This window comes from Anser cygnoides, chromosome 15, assembly GCF_040182565.1.
Source record: "Anser cygnoides isolate HZ-2024a breed goose chromosome 15, Taihu_goose_T2T_genome, whole genome shotgun sequence".
NCBI lineage: Eukaryota > Metazoa > Chordata > Aves > Anseriformes > Anatidae > Anser > Anser cygnoides.
The window spans coordinates 16,707,526-16,725,112 of record NC_089887.1 but is presented as its reverse complement, the minus strand read 5'-3'; the positions used below and the strand labels follow the sequence as shown (position 1 = coordinate 16,725,112).

Below are 17,587 nucleotides of genomic sequence, written 5' to 3'. Positions count from 1 at the left end.
AAACGTTGCATATTAAGAAATTATATTAACTAATTTCTAAGTCACCTCAACTGCATTACTTCCATTGCATACCAAGCCAAACGATCAAGTTAAAATGAATCCCACTCTGTTCTTACGTCTGTCCTCTTCCTGTCTGTGTTGGCCAGAGGAGAACGGAGATTATCCCAAATTATAAATTGAGGTAGTTTCTCTGCTTGATAAGGCCAGTGACAATACTGTTTGTCTGCATTAAAATCCAGCCAAAGATGGTTCATTAGAGATTGCATGCACCTTGTTCTAAATTAACAGAATCTTCATGTAGCTCTTACAAGTCTTTGCAAATTCAGCTTGAGCATTTAGATACCTCTTCCCACTTTGCATATTTACCATGCCTAAAATTAATCAATGTTATTACTATTTGCACAAAACTCCATGCACATAATGGAGATGCAGAAAACGACTGTGTACACTCGATAATGGGATTTCCCAATTCAAGTTCAATTCACATACTACAGGTGGCTCTTCAGAATCATCCTTAAATTAAGCTTTCTTGTAAGCAACCCTTACCTAATGCTTAAGTAATACCAGCTTAGATGAAGTGTAAGATTTAAATACCAAGGGAAATACAGAGCAAAAGAATGGGTAAAAAAATGAATCATTAGTCAGAACTATTAAAATAAATTCATAACATTAGCATTTTTTAAAACATTGCCTCTAAGTAAACATGGGAAGTAAACATGGGAAAACACTTAAGCCAACAAAAATGGAAATGTTTCTGTGAATGGACCGAAGGAATCAATACATACTTCCCAAATTTGAAGGACAATTCCACCAAGAAAGAGATACAAAAGGGAATATGAAAAACTATAAAATACCTTAATAATCAACACATTCAATGACTGGTGACAAGTTTTGAAAGCAGCTCCTGGAGCACAAATCTTTCCTATGTAAGCAAAAGGAGTAGGGCTACACCCCTCATTAAGAGCACTAAAGGGTAAGGATAAACCACAAAAATAATAAGGAAAACAAATTTAACAATTTGTTAAATTGCAGATAACTACACTGGAGAATCTGATCCTGATATCAGCAACAGGGATCTTTTTTTTGAACCCTGTAAAACCCTTTTAAAAAAGGAACAGCTTTATCCAGCTCTGGGTATTAAACTCAGCTCAGTGCCTTCCAGCTCCCAATACCCTCAGGACACACGTGTACTTCAGCTTGGGACACAGCCATGCAGCAATTTGACTCGGCAAAGGTGAGACGCTCAGGATTCAATAGAACAGTGCTGAGAAAATGAAAATCTTACACATTCCTGAGATGGAAAGACTAGGTATGAGGCTCCACTAAGAGCCTGGATCAAACCATGAAAGGAAATACAGAGATTGAGAGAGAGAGAGACAAACCTGTTCATTGAGCTCATAACATACTATCAAAGGGAGGAAGAAACAGAAATTGGCTGTGGAAGAATATCTACTACAAAGCTGACTTTTTTTTCTTGACAACTTATTTTGCCTTACTCCTTTTTAAGTGCCACCAGAAACCACGTACATCCAATCCCTCATCTATCTGTCAAAAGGCCCAAAGCTCCAGGCCAGCAATAAGAAGCTGGATCCATGGTCCCTCCAGCACAGAAAAGCGTATTAAAATAACTTAAAAGCAATAAACTAAACTATGGTCATCCACTTACATGTTTCCTCCATTTATTTCTGCTCATTACACCATTATTCTGATAGACATTGAGAAGTATATGCCGTATTAATAACATAGATGAGAGATCATTTTGTTATTCTTCAGCTGAATGATTTACAACGAAAGATCTAGGAATGAGATCACCTTATCTCCAACTTTCAAAAGATTCTGAGTGTAGAACTCACTGAAATTAATTTCTGATTTTTCTTCTTCTAATCAGACAACTGCAAATCATAATTCCTTCCATTCTCTAGGGTATTTTCAATATAGCAAATATGATTTTTAAACTCTTTGATCAGGGAGACAGCAGTAGCTGTTTTAAATGACCTTTTAATTCCTATCTATCTGTGATAGCGAATAAACTAAAGAACTTTCAAGAAGGCAAAAGAAAAAAAAAACTCCACAAGGCAATTGCCTTGGGATTCTATCTTGATACCAGTTTGTGCATGCCAAATAGGTTTTCACAGAAATAAGATCCATTGGATAAAGAAACAAACAAAAAACAAAACAAAACAAAACAAAAAGTATTCAGAACAATTAAAAAATAGATGATAAAAAGCAAGCAGAATTAATATTTCTCAGTAATGGAAATGCTGGCAAGCACAAGAAGTAGTGTACATGATCCCCATGCAGGAAAGCAGAGACACATGGCTAATTTCAATTTTAACCTCATTTGAGACTGAAGCATGTGATTCACTGCCCCATTTAGTTCAAAATTAAAATCAAGCATGTGCTTAAGTGCTTTGCTGGACTGAGGCCATACACAAGAGTTTCTCTGGTTGTGAATCCCTATGGTCATAGGTTGATTCAGAATTGAAAAGTCAAAACTTTCAGATAAAATACCTGTGAAGGGTTTTGTTTTGTTTTTTGGTTGGTGTTGTTTTGTTTGTTTGTTTGTTTGTTTTTAAGCAAGAATGCATTGGTAATGAATAACCAATTGTTGGTTGCTTTTGAGAAACAAATGCAAAATTAACAAAACTGTAAAGAAAAGTTATCAAAAGAGATTCATCTAAAAAATTCCCAGATCCTGACTTTAAAGATCGATTACACTGTCCCATTTTTCTATGTGAATTGTGGCCACCAGCCCTATGTATTTCTTCCCCTATTTTACAGTGTGTGGTTCACAGTCCATGCTGTAGTGAAGACAGCTGAAAGAAAAAACTGCTATGAATATCCCAGTGGAACAATTTGGAACACAATTTCTGGCTGTCTTACCTCCTGGTTATCCCTCAGCCATAGCCTAAGTAGAGACGTAATCCCTCCCTGTGCCCAGGGAAATGTCATTTCTAATGTCACCTCTCAAGCATCAGAGCCAAAACGCCTTTCAATGCCCAATAAATTTTCCAGGTGAATGCAGAGAAGAAAGGAAGCCACAGTTCTGTCTTTTCCTTACTTTAAGTGATTTGTTACCTCAGCGTAGAACAGAGCCGGTACAGCAGAGACAAAGTGAAGGAAACACTCCTACCACAGCTCTAGGCACCCGCAATGTTGTTGCAGCACTGCAGCTCATCTGCAGGTCTTAGGGAGCTTGGGAGTCACCCAGCACAGGAAGGTGTGAAGTGGGCACAACAGAAAAGAAAAGCTCTTTCACCTTTTTACCACCTTCTCTCTCTCCCACTCTCCTTCAGCCAAGCAAGATCAACCTACATCACTGAATATTTTATTAATGCTACAGCAGGTCACTCTGACTGCACGGGTGTATAACACTCCTGCACTGTGTACACTGCATGTAGAGAAAGAGACTGAGCTTAGCATTTTGTACAGGAGTACTATGCCATTCTCAGAGGACTACTTCTTTCCTCAAGAAAATCGGGGACGAACTAAGAGAACTAACAGAGGGTGATTGATTCAGAGGAAACAGAACTGCTAGAGAGAGCATCTTAAGGTCAGCTGGGGCTTTCCCATTTGAGCATCCATCTCATCGTTTCGGTTCTACACTTCACACTAAGTGAGCCCAGAAGATTCTGGCCTGCTAGGGCTATTTGAGCCTAGAAGGATTAAGCTGTAGAAATATGGTGTTGATATGTTGTTAACTGTCTGACTATAGTCCCAGCGAGGAAAGACACTTGAGTTCCAACGAAAACGGGTAAAGAAAAGAAATTAAAAAGAAACTTGCCAAAATAGAAGCATACCTGAAAGCAAAATTGAGCTTCCTTTCTCTTTATGACTCATCATTTTGTTGTAGAAACTCTGTGTAATAAACGATATCTCTGGAAAATATGTTGCATGAAAATAATCTCAGCCATGACTGCAAGAGAAATGGCAGAGACTTACCTGTGTTACTGAGCTCTTCTACCACTTTCCAGCCACCACAGGACAAACCTGTGTGACTGGCTGCTTTAAACATAGCAGCCTTCTTGCACAGCTCACATAAGCACAACTTTAAATCAGCATTATCAACATACGTTTACATGCATTTGATTGCAAAATAAGACACGCTTTTGTGCTCTGCTGAACAGAGATTTACAGAAACAGATAGCTGAAAGCTTTCTTAGATGCTGATCTGTAACATCCATGGGAAATGCACCTTCTCAGAGCCAGACACCACGTGCTGTAAACTTCCCTCCAATACTTTGTATAGTCTTATTCCCTCCTCCTTTTTGGTCAAACAAGTACAGGATGACATTGTCAGTCTTACGGCCACATCAGTGCCCCTAATTGTAAGGAGCAGGCTTTGATTATGTTAATGCCTCACAAGGCTCATTCTTAACAGAAAAACTGAAAAACTGTCAGTCCTATCATGTATATTTATGGGGGAAGCTGTATGTCTGAGGCTCACGTGCTTGACATTGTACCTTCACTTGTCCAAAGACTGAGGAAATGGAGCTGCTTCCTTCCTCTGGGAAGTAGGCTTGGAGAAGCTCCTCTCACTCTCTCATCCTCATCCTATGCTGCAGTGGCCAGTAGCCCACTCCATCAGGATAGCGTCAGGCTGTCTGGCTACACTCCAGTCTCCTGCAGCTGCCACCTCCTTTCCTCAGTGGTGCCAGCAATCTTCCACATAGACCTCGTTACTGGTAGCTCTGTTAGCCTGGTTATGCTGAAAGAATTCAGTGTGAATGTATCTTTGAACAGAAGTTTTGCCAATCAGCATATGCCAAAATAAAGTACTAGCATCAATTAATACCAATGGCATTAGGACTCCCATTACCTTACTACTCCTACTGACAGACTTGTGGCTTAGCTTTTAAGGAGTTCTCACCTTGAGAACATCCTTTGAAGGGTCCCATTGCACAGCCTGGTGAGAGACAGGATCTACTGTGGCTGGAAGTAGTTGCACAAAGATTTGGGACTAGAGCCCTGGTTCTGCTTATCTAATATGTCAGTTGGAGAAGCCTCATTAACACAGGAGAGGAATGCTCACCTTGCCTCTCTGCCTTCCCACACTCATACAGTACCATAGGTGAGAAAAAATTATGGGTTTAAATCCCTCTTTAAAGGCTAGCTGTATTCCTGCAGTACTGGTTACTATACATAGTTCCAGAGCCCTGATGTCAGCAGACATCTAGGAAGAAAAAGGGTTGTTTACAGAAATCTGTTGGATTTCCTCATCAATATGGGAAATTGTAGGATGGTTCTTTGTTAGCATTTACTGTCACATTTTGTCACATTTTCCCTTTGAACAGCTTGAGAGAGCCTCTATTGAAAAAGACAACAGCTGAAAGCTGCACATAACCGAACACCAGGGCTGTAAAGAATAGCAAATGTGAATTCTTTTTCAATGAGCTTCCTTCCCAAGTCTTTGTGCTACTGCGTGCCTGCTAGTGGACTAGCAGTGAGGTACTAGTTATGCATATAAATGGGCAGGGAGAAAATCTACTTGGGAATTTGTTTTGATGCCTTTTTCCCCGCCTCTGTAGAATGGGGCCTGTCTGCAAAAAAATGGAGGAAGTGTAATTGCATTTTTTGTGCAAGCATCTTTTATGGTCCAGAATAGTGGGGCTTCATTTTTTGTTTCATTTTTTGTTGTTTTTTTTTGTTTTTAATCACATTAAGGGCAGAAGAGATAGGACATACCTACACAAAAATAAGCAGGAATCTCATGCAACTGGCCTAATCTACAGCCTCAGTCTCTCTTGTTAAGCTGTCCTGTTTTAAAAGTTTCTAGGACAAGAAACAGGGATTGAATCTATGCCCGGTATTTAGGGTACTTATCTGTCATGAGTACTTCAAAACCCAAGTCAAGGATCTTGGTGTGAGCAAAATTCTTACCAGGCCAAGTAAAACCTTCCAACTGGTGGCTATTTAGTGAAGGTTTGCTTTCAGTCGCTATTAACTGTTCTGTAAATTCTAGGAAATTTTTATTTTTGTAGACTGAAAACTTACTTTTGAACCTCATTTTATTTTTTTCATTTTTTTAAGACAAACTTTTCTTTCATGAAAAATTCTCAAAGTTCTTGCCGGCCCTAAAACCAGACACTTATCATTTCAGTGGAATTACTTCAGGTGAGCTCCTTGCCCCTCTCATAGAGATCACCATTCTGAGATAAAGAAATAAAAAACCTGTCTGGTTAAAGCCTCTCCCTCTCTCCTTAAATTTTAATAAAATGTTTTCCAGCCAGTAAATCTCCCCTATCCAGCACAGCCTAGTCACTGCCTCCTTCTCCCAACAATCATATTTCTGTTTATCTGCTTCACTCTTTCTACGCATGCTGTAATTTCCTATCTTACACTCTCCTTCTCCCCTCATCAAGTGCTTTTCATCAAAGCACTTAAACATACGCACAAGCAATAGCCCGTTAAAGTTAAAGCGTGTGTTTAAGTGCCATGACTTGCTGTATTAGGATGAAATGCTAAATTGAAGTGCAGGACAGAATCCAATCCCCATAAATGTCTTTTTGACCTAACTTGTTAGTCCCCAAGAAGTTCATAAGGTTCCAGACAGAAGCACCTGTTGATATCCCAAGGAAACACTGAGGACTTTTTCGACCTCCAGGAGTTACTCTAAGGACTCAATAAACTGAAACACTTGCACTGATAATGACAAGTCACTGTTTTTTCTTCCCCTTTCATCAAATACAATATATTTATGAGAAAACTTCACCAGAAACTGAATTTTTAAATAATGTTTGACTCTTTACAGTATCTCAAGGAAAGAAATTGGGTCTTGTATGGTCCAGGTGTTATTTTAAATGTATAAAGGAATAGCCCTTTTGTGCATATGTTGTGGAACAAGAGGCATGAAGGACCTGTCCCTTGGCAGTCTCACCCCTTTTTATATACAGACTGTCCTTTCTGCTTTGGAGTCTGGCTGGGCCTGGTCACCAGGGGAAATAAATCACCACAGCATGCTGTAGTTAAAGATATAAGTTAAAGGAGCTTGGTTTAAGCTCACCTGAGAATTTGGCACTCATCACCTACCATGCTTATGCTTAAATACACTCTTTTCATCCGATACACCAACTTTATTCCCCATACCTTGAAAAATAATATGATTGACTAGTTAACATTTGCAAAGGCCTGACCAAGTGAGGTCTGAGAAAGGAAATGCTGAAATGAAAATAAAAGATCAACAAAGTCCCACCCTTCTAACCTATAATTTTTCTTGTAAAGGACTGACCTCCTAAGTCTCTATGGCATTATCTGACTTACATGTTTTGTGATTTGAACACAAGAATTATTGTTCAACACAGACCAAGAAAACATAATTATATAGCTAATCTAAATCCCATTTAAAGTTAGGCCACTGGCATAGAAGCACTAGAGAGAGAGACAAATGACATACAAAATAATGCTGTGGGCAAAGCAAACTTGAACAATCTGAAAAGGGAGAAAGGAAGAGATAATTATCTAAATGGAACATAACAACCATTTGTTAAACATTCACAGCTTGAGCTAAAGCCCAATGAAGTTAATGGAAAGATCCCCCTCAACTTTAGTGAGTTTTGAATTACGCTTTTAAACATTAGGACTGCTAGAGGGCTGTAGGTTTTTTGTTTGTGTTTTTGGTGTTTTGTTTGTTTGTTTTAGCATTTCACACACTTAAACCCTGCAGTGGAAATGTCTTGAAGCAGCATCTCCTTTTCCCTGTCATCTCCTCCCTTACTCTCCAACAGCACTGCCTTACTCTGGTAGTACTTGTCAGGAGAGCTACAGTCTTCAAATAGAACCAGGATCTGTGATCTGGTCAATTCATCAAATAGCTTAAAGCAGAGAACTAAATCCACTTAGAGCAGTGGATGCCTTCAGAAAAATAAAAAAAAGTATTTATTTATTTATTTATTTATTTATTTACCAGTTACTTCAGACAGGTTTGACTGCACATGACTACCATCTCAGTGGCATTAGGTTCCATTACCTTGGAAATTATCACAAAATTAAAATTTCATTTAAAACCCAAAATGTTTTAAATGAAGTGATAGCAGAGATACCCTTCTAGGCACATACTAGAAATGTATACTTTCTACTTTGGCACATCAGAGAAATGGCCTGACTTTGTGAAATTACAATTCAGACACCATACTGGGATGTGTAAATAGAAGTATAGCATTGTTGACTCTCCTCTGGATGAAATGGGTCACCTACAATGGTTCTGCCCAGTCTTGATATTAAACCTTGATGCTCTTGATATGGGTAGAGCATGGCTCCAGCTGTGTCTCTGTAAAGCCATATCAATTTGCTAACTCTTGAGAAGGAACAGGTAAGCCATATTCAGGGCAGGTCACCGTAGACTGTTTCACCCAGAGCATTCACCTAGCACTCCCAGACTAAGAGCTAGGTTTACTTCCTCAGATGGGGGCACGGCACTTTACAGTGAAGAAAAAAATGTACATGTTGTTTTAGCAACATTTATAGCAGGAACAATTGATCTATAGAGGGGAAAAACACTTTTTAAAGCAGTTCTAATTACATGCAGCCCTGTCGTGTTGTTAAATGAGGCCCGCTGCTGTTTTATGAATAATTTGCAGAATTCATTGTAAGTAAATTATATTAGGAAATGGGAATAGGCTCTGTACTGCAATGCAGCAGGTTTTTCCTTCCCTCCTGCCTTCTTATAATACATTCAGAGCATTTGTTATAGCCACAGAACATAATTGCAATTATACTCAAAGACAAGGAACTATAACATACAAACAACAGTGCCTCATTTCCCACCAGATTGTGACTTAAACAATACAAGGAACTAAGTTAGCAAGAACAGAGACTCTTTCCAATCAATGAACCAAACAAATCTGTTTGCCTGCACAGGGCTGTAAGTTGTAAGGGCAAATTTTCTTTTAAACTTATTAGGTTGATGTCCTGAAGCCCCAAAATGTTCCTTTTCCTCCTGAAAAATAATTCAGTATCACAGTATCTGTAGCATATCCTGGAAGGTAAGACACCCAAGACCGGACACAACTACAGCACAGAATTCCAATTAAAGTATGAAAATAGATCAAAACAGTGAACTCTCCATGCTCTGCCCAGATACATGTTTCTGAGCCCTGTGCACTTTCTTGTTGCACTGATCCTTCTCACCTCTGCAGATCTTTCCAATTTGTCTCCTCATCTAATCCAAAGCTTGATTCTCAAGCACGAAAACAAGTTGTCTATGCCTATTCTCCATACCAATGCAGGGAAAATGATTCCCCCTTTCTCTTTTCCTAAGCAACTACACCAAAAACACACATCAGTCCTTTAAATGAATTCAATATAGTGATCTCCTTCTGTGTCTTCTGATGGTGTACCATCAACTTTATTGTGACTTTAACAAATACAGTTTTATTCTATCTGCTTTAAGACTACATTTGTCCTTAATTTTTTTATTGACTACATTCTACTCCAACATTTTCATGACTACTCCTGAGTCAATGCCAATCTAATGCCTCTGTAGTCATCTCAAGCATCCTATATTATTCATTTATTTATTTAACACTGGTGGTATAGTGATTGATTTTTGTCATTACTTAGGACATAATTCCATGATTCAAACACTGATGAAAATAGATGATGTGGATGATTCTCTTAGTAACCTTTAGTGAACGTATCCTCCTCTACAAAATTAAAAATATTTAATGTTAATGATTACTCAAAGCCTCTCTGATTACTGCTAAAATAGAAAATCATTCATTAACATTATAAAATACACAAAGTCAAACTGCTTTTTCAAAATACAGAGCAGAAACAACGCCAACACAGTGGATTTTAATACTTTTTTGTTAGTCTCCCTTCTGCAAACCAAAAAACAGATCACACCGTTTTGATCAATTATTAAGAAAATTAGAAACAGACATGACACCACAGGACCAGGTTCACTTTATAAGTACCACCACCTCTGGCTTTGACTCCATTTATTCCATCTTCCCTTTGTATTGTGTCATGCTCTTAGTATTTCATAATTTGCATGTCTGTGTAGAAATACTATTGAAGATAAAATTTCATTAGAACAATTACACAAATTAGTTGATTAAGTTTAGCTGAGGAAATCTTCTCGCATTTCAAAACTTGGCAATTTTTACATCCTTGTGTAAGGATTTCCTTTCTGGTAAACTGTGCTTTTATTACTTGTGCAGATATTCCCTCTGACAGCCTCAGCTTTGCCTCCACTATTCCAAACACTAGTCCTTAACACAGTGTCTGTTAAATCAGAGGATAATATGTCATAAATACTGATTTATATGAAACTCTGCAAGACTTGGGCAAGCATCTCATTCTCATTACAACCTAGTTACCTGAAATGGCCCTTATTTCCCCAAATCAATTTTTATTACTCATAGCAGCTACCTGAAAATATACTTCTGATTTGGATGTATTTCTCCACTATACAGCCAAGGAATTCTTAAAAAAAAGAAGAAGAAAAAAAAAAAGATAAGAGCAATAAGCAGAGTTAAGGAGGAAGATAGTCTCCAAAGAAGGCTACTCTAGAAAACAGAACCTCTGAATTCCCTTGACTGACCATGGCCTACAGCGTGAGCATACCTTCAACTCCACTCCCCGGGGTCCTTTCTCGCCTTGCTTACTTGCTTTGCTCACTATAAACCCCCAGGGGTTCTCTCTTGCTATGCATTACACTGCCTAACAGAACAGCATTGCTGTTACGTAACTATAACATGCCTGGAAGACTTTCTGACAGGACTATTTAGTGACATGACACAAGCCATGACATAATTATGAGTATTTAGTACATGAGCATTCTACAAATAAGATTGTGGAGGATTTTTCTGTGGAAGATACTTAATATCTTCATAGAAAGAAAAAAATTGCTTAGATACTGAGTTCACTGAAGTCCTGCTCTGCTGTGTAAATCAGAGGATTACATGTACACTGTTTCCTACAGCCATTTCTGGGGAAGGCATTCTAAGCCTCCAGAGATTATAAGGAAAGTTCTCAAGTTGGATAAAATACAGTCACCAAAATTGAGGAATACTCTTGTATTTATAGTATAGTTTGAAAACCCGGAAATTAGTCATAACATTACACACACTTGGCTGCTACTAACTTCACAGTTCCTGTGAAGCCAACAAAAATATTCATTTTAAATGCACTGGTCTTTCAACATACACTTGTTGTCAACGTCATCAACACGATTTTAACATAGCATGAACCAAGCTCCATGCTCTTCCCATAATGCTAATTACAGCGGGCACCTCTGACTAGGTCACTTTGTCCATAATAGCGATGGATTGTTCTGCAGGTTGTACACCACCTGCTATGTAAGATACACACGTCTACTGAGAAATGAAGGAAGATCACGATGTGACAGCACATAACATGACAGCTGCACTTCCCTTACGGAAACATCTTTCAGCAACCTGGAAGCTAAGCACAGACCTTGTGTCAGTCAGTTCTCCCTTTAAGACACAGAACAAAGAAACACGGCATCACATTCTTTCCTGACCCTTTTTTTATCTTTGTTATTATTCATTTTGAAATCTGTACAGGGATAAGAAGCAGATTTCTACTTACATGACAATGTCTACTTGACTTTAGAACCAGCTTTGCATTTTCAGTGGTATGCCTGCTTAGCCGCTCATCCCATTTCTGCTGGGGAACTCATTACAATGCCTGCAGTGTAGTAAATTACCTGGGAATATTCTGATAACCTGATGCTGCTTTCCTTGATTGTCAGCGGCCTGGCTGCTCTGGTCCATCAGCACAGCTTCGCTGCATTTTCCAGGCTGTTATTCTCAGAGATCTGTTTTTCTTCTGTGAAGAGTATTCAAATTAAAACAGGCAATTCTTTATGCATAAAATTCTCTGTGAAGATGCATAACAAAAATCATGGCTTTTATATGATTAATAGAGCTGTCAGGACGTATTTAGGATTTAACTTCCTTTTGTGAAAGTTTAACTTACAGTTTACAGAACAAAAACCTACATACAGTACAATGTTATGGCAGTTATAAGCAGTGTTGAAGTCATATGGATGCATAGGAGCTGAAGCAAAATACAAAGTGTCTACTATATTGAAACACTATTAAAATCAAAGTATTCAATTTAATGTTTAATAACCACTGTTTGAAATTTTTAATCCCACCTAAGCAGTTTGAATAATCAATCCAACTAAAAAACACGGAACCACTGTGCCTAAATCCTCTGAGCACTACAGAAGTCTCTGTCTTCATGTATGTTCATCTGCTTGCAAATCAGCTAAATAGTTTTAAGCTTCATCACAGAGATGGCAACGGTTATTTAATTCTTAAACTGCATACGTTATTTCAAAGCAGTACAGACTGACATGATATTTTGCAACATTCTACTTAGATGCTCATCTCCCTGGTACCCAGGGCTACTGAAATACAAACAAGAATGAAACCCAACGCTGGCTCCCAGAAACACTGATTCAGTGCAGGTAGACAGGCTGCGTAAGTCAACAGACCAAGCAAGACACACAGAGAGACGTCACTAGCCAGGAGACAAAGGCTATGTCTGAGTGAGATTTGGAAAGGAATTGGCAGTATACCAGAAAGTATGCATCTCAGCACTAATCAGAGTAACAGGAGAAAGTCCGAATTGGTTATTAACTGATGAAGGGTAATTGGGAGTGAGCTAGTTTGCTTTAACTTATAAAATAAGATTGGATCTTTCATACAAATGCTCTCTAGGTTGTGGAAATTCCAATGGCAGCAGCAGGACAGTAATAAAGCCCCACTCTGACTTGCCACAGCTGCCAGACTTTTCCCCTCCTCCCCAAAGCCACGGGTTCTGCCTTGTTTCTCTGCTGATCCCTATCTTGACCTACCAGGAAGGTATGGTTTATCTGGAAACCCTGCCTTTGTCCAAGCAAAACACGACCGCATGCAAGCATGCATACAAAAATCCACGTGCAAGTGAAGAGTCCTTACTGCCTCCTTCCTCTTCCTAACTGCTGTGGTGCCTGTGCTAGTTGTGTTAAACACCAGTAAAAAATCATCTGATCTAAACTCCAGCCAGTAACTTTTCTATCATTCAAAAACCTATTCAATCTTTTTTTCTATGTCCTAAACAGGTTGTTTTGCCCAGAGGTATTTTGTGAGACATCACGCTATACTGCTCTTTCAAGTTGCTATGTTTACTGTTAGTTTTACCTAAATTTCAAACCATACCACAAGTATGGTAAATCAGCAGTTCTACTAAGGGAGTTACTATGCTTACTTTAGGGTAACTTCTCTGGCATATTTTGGCAGTTCTCCGCTGCCTTGCTAGAACAAGGAGCTTTCCTCTCTTTCACATAAAAGAGATAAATATATAAATTAAACATTTAGCTTTAACACGGAGGTGTTAGAAATGCCTGCAGAAGCAAGACTCAGATAATTGAAACTGTATAATAACATTTAGCTTAATGAAATGTTGATGTTGTAACAATGCAAAAACATTGCTGAGTACCCATATGACAACACTGAATAATCTGATATTATAGCACTAAAAGCATCCACTTGATTAGAGGCCAGGAAACAATTCCCTTGGAAACAAATTCTATGCTCAATAGGCTGTTTTCGCTGCTGGATAATGAAACGGCTACATGAACAACTGAGAGAACAACAACATGGTAGTGAGATTTAAATATTTTGCCAGGCACAAAAAAAAAAAAAGAGAGAGAAAAAAATAAAAACTCAGCTATATCCAACATAACCCACACTCTGAGACTGCATCCCCAGTTTGCACACACTTCGAAAAGCACTTTGGAGATGGGAACATTCAAAGCAAGACTCAACAGAGCACGAACACCAGCATTGTTTTCCCACGACTGCATTTTGTGCTGCAGTACAACCTAATCTCAAACACAGTCAGGGTCCCTCCGAGCTAGATACTTTGCCTTTACGTAGAATTAGGCTGTCCTGTCTTTAAGTTTATCATCTGAACACAGGGTGAGAGGAGAAACAAGGGCTGAGAGATGAAATAAGTTGCCCTCAGCTGGAGCACTCCAAGTGCAGGTCGGCTGTTCCTTGGCCCTTTCTGTAGCATCCTGCTGCTCCCCATCATTAACACCGAGGTAGGCAGGGCAAGCATAGCACTTAGTGCATGTCTGCAGGTGACATTAGAATAGAAATGACATGATTCTCCAAGCTCTTTTAAATGACAAAAGACATAGATGTCTCGATTCCCTATCTCTTTCCATTTTTTTTGGTTTGTTTTTAATCAGGAATCAAGCACAATGTCTCTAAAGCTTAAGTAATTACACTGGTACAAAGCTAATCTCAAGGAACTGTAAAGCCTCATAGCTATAATCTAAAGCACGAAAACCTTGCCTAATCATTTATTTACATCAGCCTACTGAGCAACCTCCTGCTAAGATGACAACATAAAATTTGGAAGAAGAATTGGCTCCCACACAGCCAGGACTTAGGTAAGGTCTCATCAGAGTCCAAAAAAAAAAGGCATAGAAAAAATGAAACAAAGTACTCACAGTAGTTTGTCCCGGCATATTGGCCTTATTAAAACATGGACACACATTCTCTCAGGCAGGTAGTTTACACAGAGGTTCATTATCTTACACAGTGCTCATAACTCATTCTACTTTAATCTTAGACTCTAAATGCAGATGCTCAGTGTGATTCTAAAGCAGACGTAAAAAGTGTACAGTGGGTATTTTTTTTAATGTTTTTAAAACAGACTTTTCCAAAGTCGTGTGTTACCTGTGGGTGAAATTCAAGTCTACTTTGAATGAAAACATCTGCTTTAGAGACGGTGGAATCACAAGCACTTAAGATATGGGTGGATTTGTCCTCAAACCTCAGCTTAGTTTGAAGTGCATTTGGGTCAGGAACAGAGGAATTTCTCCCACCTTAACCTTATCACTTTCCAGGTTCTTGAACTTCACAAAGACTCACCAATCTGCTCTTACCCAGTTGTGGACATAGGCTGCAAACAACAGAACAGCAGCAGACGACACAGCCAAACTCATGGCTAGAAAAGCTTCATTTGCAGATACGTAGAAAGGAAATACATTGGGGTCCCTTTCTCCTTGGACAGCTTGAATATCTACCTGTTTAACTTAGTTCAGAGAGTGAGAATGACACAGTACCATTGGGATATTCATTTTCCTAAATATATGTGTCTAATACCATTTCAGACAACCTGCGTTAATCCGGTGCATGGTCTCTATCAAGTCCTGTGTTGTATTAGCCAGCTCCATTAGACATCTTCCTGTAGGCAGCTAAATCCCACGCTTCTTGACCAGTTCTGACAGTCCTTCCCATCTAAGCTGCCCGCCATCTGTTGTACAAAAACAGTGCAGATCTATTGTTGTGCGATGTAGTTTAGAACTCAGAGAAATAAATCGTCAAAACAGAGTTGTGCATACAATCATCTTTTAAGGTTATTTAAAATAGGAAAAGAAGAAAAACACATGAGAAAGATTTGCTTAGCTAAATTGTTTCTCTCTTTTAAAAAGATATTGAAGACTATATGTGAGGTAGATCTTTTTCAGAAAGGACTCTTTCAAAAACAACCTAGGCTACTTTGCAGGGAAAATGTGGTTCTGAGAGAGCAAAACAAAATACATAAATAGAATGGCTAGATTTGAGAGAATAAGGCAATAAATCAAATCCCCATAAATAGCACTCAGAGTCATGTACCATACAAAGTGACCTAAAGCAGTGCAGAAAGGAAAAAAAAAAAAAAGTAGAAAGCATAAAACTCAAAAAGCAGACAATTTCAAGAGGGCAAACAGTGCATAATTTATAAGTGAGGCAAAACTGCAGTGGTATGAATAAAAAAAAAAAGGGGTGAAAAAAAGAAAACTAGAGCTTTTCACTTCAGAGTTTTAACGTAAAGTACAACAACTATGCTCTTATCAGGGGTTTGGAGGATACAAGCGAGACAAGCGCACAGCCCTCTGTTCCCCAGCTTAGAAGCTGCAGATGGGAGCTCACTGACAGAAGCACAAGAGTGAAATGTCCAGTCCAACAAATGGCTCCCTAATGAAGGAACCTCAGACATCATTAATATTGACAGTAACATGATATAGCTCTTATTTTATCTATCTCAAGATGCTGTGCACAATTTTGTAAAGACATGGGGAAAAAGAGTTGCTGTTACTGAAAACAGTTGAATGCAACTCACGTGATATTTTAGCTGGCAATTTGTTCAGATCTCTTTATAGAAACAGACATGGCAAGTGGAAGACAAGACAAATAAAAAAAAATAAAATAAAATAAAAACAAAACAACAACGAACAGAAACAACAACAACAAAAACAGTTCCTTCCTAGTTTCATTCTTTTCACATACTCCCTCTTCACACAGTCCATACTGATGTTACCTACCAGTCTAGGGTTCAATTATTTACAGTGTCTTGCTCTGAAGTTTTCAGGCTTCTTCGGATGAATGTATGACATGACTTGGAAATTGCAGCGTGACAGTGATGTGAAATAATCAAACTGTTTGTCCCTATTTCACTTTTCCTCATTCAGCCACCTGGTCTAAACCTGTTCTTTTTCATTCATTTTTAAAACACTCGAGAATATTTATACCCACACAACTAGCTCCTCAGTGCCTCTAGGTTATTCCTGCAGACGTTCACTGAGCCGCACAGTACCTCAAACTGGAAGCCTCCAGCTCCTCTTCCTGCTCAGCTCAGACGAACTGGCTCAAGGCTTTATCCAGTCAGGTCTGAAATCATCCAAGGCCACACAGCCTGCCTCCCTCTTTAGGCAACTTTTTCCAATGCCTTACTATCCTAATGGTGAAAAAGTTCTTCACTGTATCCAGGTGAAATATCTCGTTTTTTCAATTTATGTCTGTTGTCCCTCGTCCTCCCGCTGTGTAGCACTGTGAAGGGCCTGTCTCTTCCCTCCCAATCTCCTCCTCTATACTAAAGAGTCTAAAGAGTGCCAAGTGAAGGGAGATTTATTGCTGGTCAAAACAGATTTGGGTAGTGACAAGTTTCCTAGTGGCAGCATTGGTGGCACTGAGGGGCTCTGCTGTGCCCTGCGGTGGGGCCTGGAGCCGGTTGGGACCGGTTGGGACTGGCACCAGGCAGCCCTGGCCTCTCCTCACACAGACCCGGCTGCCGGCACTGTGCCCTGAGGACACGGTACAAAGGCATACCTCACAATCTTCCACAGTAGGACAAGGAGGGTGTTCAGTTCCCTTTTTACAAGTGAAACACTGATACAGAAAAGCCTGTGGAACATGATGCAGCGAGCCCACAGCAAGTGATCACACAGAGAGCTCCCATGTGCTGGGCCACCTTCTCGCCCAGAGCCAGGCCATGAGCGTGTATGAATTTTCAGGAAGGAACGTAATGTTTTGCAAGATGAGAAATAGGATTCATTTGGTCATTACAATAACGAGTTTGAACCCAAAAGAGTTGAAAAGCAATACATACGGCTGAGAAAAAACATGAGTCAAAGAACAGACACAGAAACACTAACATGAGCATGAGAGAACACCATACTCTGATTTGCTGGAACTCAACTCTCACCAATGCGAAACATCTCCTTTAGAAAATCAATCAAAAAAAAAAAATCAAAATAATTCCCCAGCAAACCCATTAAGAAATTCATCCATGCAGCAAT

The 17,587-nt window shown here is 39.1% G+C and overlaps 1 long non-coding RNA gene across 6 annotated transcripts in view; it reads right to left on the bottom strand.

Moving 5' to 3' along the window:
• The window catches only part of LOC106041232 (uncharacterized), a 238,313-nt gene extending 221,094 nt beyond the window's left edge, over positions 1-17,219 (bottom strand). For 4 of the 6 annotated variants that reach the window (XR_010825064.1, XR_010825065.1, XR_010825063.1 and 1 more), the window contains exons 1-3: positions 16,334-17,219; positions 14,912-15,282; positions 11,672-11,793 (exon numbers count right to left, since the gene is read on the bottom strand). This is a non-coding gene — a long non-coding RNA (uncharacterized lncRNA). The remainder of the gene's footprint in view (positions 1-11,671; positions 11,794-14,911; positions 15,283-16,333) is intronic. The other 2 variants (XR_010825068.1, XR_010825067.1) reach the window with 2 other exon arrangements.
• Between the last annotated feature and the right edge of the window lie 368 nt (positions 17,220-17,587).